Source organism: Notothenia rossii (genome assembly GCF_949606895.1).
Source record: "Notothenia rossii genome assembly, chromosome: 10".
In the NCBI taxonomy this organism is placed as follows: Eukaryota; Metazoa; Chordata; class Actinopteri; order Perciformes; family Nototheniidae; genus Notothenia; species Notothenia rossii.
The window spans coordinates 9,322,882-9,329,623 of NC_136908.1; the positions used below are offsets into that span (position 1 = coordinate 9,322,882).

Consider the following 6,742-nt stretch of genomic DNA (forward strand, 5'->3'; position numbering starts at 1 on the left):
TACTATAAGCCTATCAGCTGTTTTATTATGTTGACTAGTTTCCATCCACGTACCTTTAGGGAAACAGTTCTAAACCAAATCCAAAAGTCAGTGTGGTGAAGTTTTGCTAAAATACTGTTGCAACACTTGATGTGTTTCTAAAGTTTAAATGAACAGTGGTGAAAGACTTGTCACGAGCAGATGCTGATGAAGCAATCTGTCCACCACAGATCTACGTTTCCTCTTTCCGTTAGAAGGCAGTCGTGGTTATAGGCCATTAGGTGGAGTTTGTGCATTGGAACATTTCTAAAAGCATCCAATGCTTGTGTCCTAAAATATCACTTACATTAGCTGGAACACAAATAACAATCAGACCGAGACTAATCCACTTTTGACACACTTCCATTTCTTCTTCTTAGTTTGTTTTCTTTTATTTGTAGACTTGGGTGATGACAGAAAAAAACAAAACACACATTTATTTAGCCTTCAGTAGATCTTGTTTTTACATGCATGCGTCTGTGATGAATGAAATCTGTCCCTGATGCGACTGGTTTCCATGGTTACGTCTGACCCTCCTGAACCCTGTGTTGGCTGTCAGGAGACTGGGCAGTTAAGTCTTTCATGAAAACATCAAAATGCTGTTAGTGTGCATGGACAAAGCTTCTTCTAGAATATAAATGTGTTCTGCTTCGTGTGTATAAGCACATCTTGATTCAATTTTCTATCCGGGTGGTCGATGCTCATGCGGTCGTGTGTGATTGTCTTCCTCTGTTCTCCTGTATTCAGCCGCCTCATTCATGAGGAGTGTATTCAGAAAGTTGGGGTGTGAAAGCATTCCCACATTCCAGCCCGTTCCCCTACGCATGAGCACCCATCTAGCACACAAGCACACAACTACATGAAATTAGGCAACATTCCTGTTGTTTATTGCAGCTGTTTTTTTGGTACACAATGGCCCAAAATGATTAAAGATTGAGCAAGAGAGAAGAAAAGAGTGCTTTGTATTGCATGGAATGGTTATTATATGTGTTTATGTGGAGTTGAATTATGGCAATTCTCCAAATGTGTATTTATATACCAATAAACCATAGCTCATGGATTAAAGTCACAGTAAACGCAGCAACCTTATGGTACATGCAGGATATGAACACAGAGACCAGATCTTCACTGTGTGCTCCTGGAATATGTGTTATGTATGTGGTTTTGGACATTTTCCAAATCAAACACCCTGCCTGTGGCCTTCACAACACCTGAGAGGTTATTTGTGTTGAGGAATGTAACACTTAGCAGACTGGGAAACGACTGGACGTCACACATAAGATGCTCAGCTTTTCCTGTATCTTTGGTCATTGTCATCCATAAGGGTATTTGTTCCCCATTTGCTTTGCTCAGCAACCTCATGTTTCAGCTCCTTTGTTCCTTAAACAACAGTGTGAACTCAAAACCCAATTAAGTGTCATCATGAAAACGAGTCATAATTGCCGAGATTGATTGTCGAGCAGTGTGTCGCCATAATGAAGGGGAACCGCAGGGAAGCACTGAAGAAGAGCTACTGTTAGGGATGTAACAAATAATTATCCTCATCAAATCATTTGATGCTGATTACTGTCTCAATTAATTGTAGGGCGGAATAATATCAGAAAAATAGTGAGCAATGTTTTTTAAGTCTAAAAATTGTCTAGAAAAGCATTACTAATTACTCTAAATGACACATTTTGCCTAGGCAACAGTCCAAAACCCCTGCATTTAATTATCTATCACACAAGGCAGTGATGCAGCAGATGGTTGATAAAAGGAACAGAAAAAAATGTCATGTCTTTCAATCGAGTAATTCATTAAATGATTAATTAGGCGCTTTCACACCGCAGTACTTTTCCCACAAAGGTTCATGAGAACTTAGTTCATCAGAACTCTTTAGTTCTGATGAACTAAGTACAGATCGCGTTCACACCGGAATAAGTCCCTGGGGGTGGATTAGGCAAATGAAGCCGCTGACGTCACTTCTTCTTCTTCTGCTTTGGATTTACTGGCAGGCCGCAAACAACTTCACGGCGTATACTGCCACCCAAAGTCCCCGGCCGGAAGTCCCCGGAGTTGGGGATTGGCTTCAGTAGAAGCTGCTGGCACTCCTAGCAGCTTCTACTGAAGCCTTCCGAGTAAATCTCCTGAACGCAGACACCTCCTCATCTCCACCGCTCCCATGTTTTATTTTGTGTTGCCATAAGTTAGTCTCTCTGCGTTTTTGCGCTGGGCTAATGCTAATGCTAATAATGCTAATGCTTGGATAATAAAATGACGGCTTCACAACACTTTTTTTGAGTTTGACTGGGCGTGGTTTGCAATCCGCCCAGCCAATCAGAAATAGGAACCTTTTTCTCCCACGAAAGTCCCTGCTCTCTAGCAGGGACGGAAAAAGGGGGTAAAAAGGTTCTCATTAACTAATTTTAGTTCCGGCTCTTTTTGGTGTAAACGCGACATTTCGGAACTATATCGGAACTAAAGTGGGAAAAGTACTGCGGTGTGAACGCGGCTAATGTCATTTGACTAAAGTCTCTTAAAACAGCAAAACTTTCTTATTGTTCACTACAATGTTAAAACTAGATGCTTTTGAACTTTTTAATATGGATTTTGATTTCTCTGGCCCTGTCCCACTATCAGCTCATCAAGTGCCTGCGTTTCTCTGTACAGTCTGTTAAAAGAAACAGTGTGTGTGCAGAGTGGAGATGTTGCCATGGGCTCCAAAGTCACACAGATGCCTATTCATCTGGAGCTGTGGGCGCAACAACAGCGGTTAAGATTAGCTCCCTATTAGCTCACTTTATCCACAGGTGGTCAGTGACACAGAGAGAGAGCCACACACACACACACACACACACACACACACACACACACACACACACACACTGTACACATACAGAGTGACGTCTTTATATCATTCTTGGGCCCTTTTGAGATTTTAGACACTTGTATGATGTAACTGTGCTTCCAGATGTTTCGTATTACATTCTCATGACTGTCCGCTCTGCAGAGAGAACCTCGGCTGGCTTTCATCCCAGGATATATTGTGTTTCGGCACTAAGATGAGACGTCAGAATGATTCATCTCTTGCACTGTGAATTGAAAACTAAAACATTAGGACATGTTGTTAAAATAAAACACCTCCTCTGCCTTTTACTTTCTCCTCCCCCTCCCCTCTGCTTCCTCCCCTTTATGCTGTTATCTTCTTGACCTTGCTTTGTTGGCTGGTCGTTTATCTTACAGCATTCCAAAGGGCTGATATTTGCATGAACACACTGTAAGATTTACACTGACTGCACACCTTTGACTGCAACATGGAGCAAGTGTGACTTAAGTAACAGTGAAGGATTGATATGTGAAGTAACTGATGACAGAATTAGTGAGAGGAAATCTGAAAAAACTTGACTCGAGACTAGAGGATATTAAGCACGGTGTATGGCGCTGCGTATAATTCAGGAACAAGGCTGCAGGCAGATTTCCCTGCCATTTTCATTTCCACCGTCTTGTGCATATTCCATTATCCTGCCTAAGCCTTTTGATTTCTGTAAGCTGGGCTAAGACTCTCTCTTCTTGGTCTTCCTTTGAAGATCCCGTTTACTGTGCGCCACTGTCAAAGTCATGGAGTCCCTGCAGAGAGCTTAGGCAACATACGTGGATAAAAGGAAGTCGGCTTTTTCTTCTTCTCTGCTATCTTTCCCTCCTACGCCTCGTCCCATCTCGCCATCCAGCCCTGATCTTTTATATTCTGTTAATGTTTCTCTTTCTGCATTACACTGCTTCTCATGCGGCCGAGCAACCGCTGCACGCAGGCACGTCTCGACGGCGTACATATATAACAGCCCTTTCCTTTCCATTAGTTTCTCTTCTGCTCTTTTTGAGGCAGTTTTCCCAACACAGGAGGCAAGACAAACTAAATGGTAAAAGGACTGCGTTTATATGGCGCTTTTCCAGTCTTTGCGACCCCTGAAAGTGCTTTCGCATATACAAGTCAGCATGTACACACATTCATACAGACGCAGAGCATTTTTGGGCGTACATTGCCCAAGGACACTTTGACTGCAGAGATCAGCATTGAACCATCTATTCACCCGATCTCCTGTTGGCCTTTCTTCTTCATCTGCATCTTCCTGATTTCAAAGTCTGTTTTAAGTCAGTGAAAAGGCTCTGTCTGCTTTCATTCTCCTCATCAATGTTTCACCTGTAACCTCATGTTCTGGCCTTTTGCAACAAAGTGTTTTTGGGAGATGAAAGGGGCTCGTTACCCTCTTCCTCTACCCTGTCCTCTCATGCCCTTTAGCTTTAGGAACTTTTTTTTTCTTCCTCCTTGTTTTCTTTCCACAATGCAATTGTGGTTCGTCTGCATACTCTGGTCCTAAAAGTAGCATGGGAATCCTCCAGGACTCTTTGAAGTAAGGATACGTCCTTCTTTCTTCAAAAAAAGAAAGTGTATGTGGAGGTTTCCTATGTGAAGAGTTGACCCAAATTTAACTTAAGCTGTCGTTGTGAAAGAAATGCTGTTATTTCAGCCATGATAAGGAGCGGTGTTGGGCTCACTACTCATTAAAAAAGTGTTTTACTACCCGAGGCAGTCATAGATTAAACCAATGATAACATCCATTGCTTAATTAAAGCAGCACTAATCAATAACTTTTGTATAAACAGTGGATGAAAGGACTTTAAAGGAGTAGCTGCTAGTGACAAATCCAAAGATACATTTTACACGACCTTGCAGTTATTCTCCGCTCCACCGGGCCTTTAAACTCAAAATCTAAATCTTAGTACCCTTGTTTCCAGATGGCTGTGTTTAGCATTCATTTAAAACAATTGAAACACTGTACTCAGCACTGAAAAACAGATGTTAGATGTTAGCTGGTGAACACGGTTTTAAATAAAGCACATTTTCTTTGCAATCAACATTTTTTACTGTTATTATATAACTGACGAGCCAAATCAGGCCCATGGTGGATTCAACCTCAGCCCGCAGGATAATTTTTAATTACTATTAGATCTGGCCCGCCGGTATATTGCAGGCACACCTTCACTCCATCCTGAGGGTCTCCTCAGCTCAGAGCCTGAGCCCAAACATTGATGAACTTGCACCCAAAATGAGATGCCAAGTATCTAGCTTGAACTAGCTCACACTGAGTTTACATGGATGTTTCCTTCTGCACTTTCTTTCTTGATACAACAGGGCATGGTTGTTTTTTCTTTGAGGGAAATAGTATTTTTGAAGCTGTTGTTGGCCTGTGAAAAAATGTAATCATAAGAAATGACTCCGGAAAATCTGCATATAGAGCCATAAGAAATGAATGCAGCTGATTATTTAATGTGTTTTTTATAGGCAAGCATTTAAGCTTTGTTAGTTCCAGGTATAATATGTGCAATAAGTTCATTTCAATAAGTTTAGCAATAAACATTGAACCAGTCCGGCCCTCGACTAGTACCCATTTTTTAATTTTGGCTCACTGTGTATTTGAGTTTGAAACCGCTGTAACTAGAAACATACAAACAAGAGTAACAGCGTTGTAACAGGAAAATCTTGAATTTTTAAATATGATACAGTAACAGCAATACATGTAAATAAGAGGAAAGTATTACAAATCAAAGCACACATTAAAGTTGACTAGAAAAAAGATTAAGCAACTTCAAATCCAGATGTTTATGTTGTTTGTATGGAACGGGCATTTATCAATTGGTCTTAAAGGCAACATCAAATTATTTGATTGCACCATGTCAACTGGATGTTAAGACATTAATGCAGCTTCAATTGTATTTGAATTCGTTCAAAATGACGTACATATTGTTATTTATAAAAAAAATGTCACTTTTACTTTGTAGACGTTGTTTTAATGGACTTTGTGTTTCAGTAATGTTTATGACAAAGCATAATCCATGTTGCTGCTCCAATCCCCGATAGCTTCATGTCTCTGTCTCAGAACAAAAGGACTCAGTGTTTGGATTGCTCTGTAATGGGGCCCAGTCCAGTAGCTTCCTGCATCGCCACCTAAATTGAATTAAAGCATCAGGCTATGTCGCTAAACAGCACACACACACACACACACACACACACACACACACACACACACACACACACACACACACACACACACACACACACACACACACACACACACACACACACACATAGACCTGTGTGTGACCTCCACATTCAAAGAACATTATTTCAAATGTAGACATGGCATGGATTTGATGTTATCATTTTGAAACGGGAACAAAATCAACTTCAAATGCTCACGTTAGGCTTCAATTTCCTAAATCAGTGTCCAATCTATAATTTGAAACTTGTGACAGTCTTAGCGCTGCATGTCTTGCCTGCTGATGGAGAATGAAGATTAAACCTGGCTGAATTTAACTTATCAACGAATCAAAATGGCTTATACTGTTCCTCTCAGAGCTCTCATCCTTCTGACACTGATAAGAGTAAATCTAGTTTTCTTTTCTGCGAACATTATTCAATACTGTTCTGTCTTGCGTTTGAAAAACAAGACGTTAACCAATGTTCTTTGATTGATTTCAACAAATATAGAACTTGGACCATGATGAGTGGTTCAGTTACATCACATCAGCATGAAAATGCAACAGAATTTGCATTTTTTTGCAGACCACAATAGGGCATGAAAGACCTTTTCTCTTTAACCAATTGTTACTGTGATATCTTTTAAGTGCAATAGGCAGAAACACAGACTTCAGAGCAGCATTTACAAACTGACATCGACCAATTTTA

General features: G+C 40.7%; 2 protein-coding genes across 3 annotated transcripts in view; one reads left to right on the forward strand and one right to left on the reverse strand.

Moving 5' to 3' along the window:
* The window catches only part of rims3 (regulating synaptic membrane exocytosis 3), a 223,713-nt gene extending 222,782 nt beyond the window's left edge, over window positions 1-931 (reverse strand). Inside the window, exon 1 of the mRNA XM_079656163.1 lies at window positions 927-931. The gene's annotated coding sequence lies outside the window, so the exon portion shown is untranslated. The remainder of the gene's footprint in view (window positions 1-926) is intronic.
* The window catches only part of nhsl3 (NHS like 3), a 41,175-nt gene that overhangs the window by 14,557 nt on the left and 19,876 nt on the right, over window positions 1-6,742 (forward strand). The gene's annotated exons all lie outside the window — the stretch shown is intronic.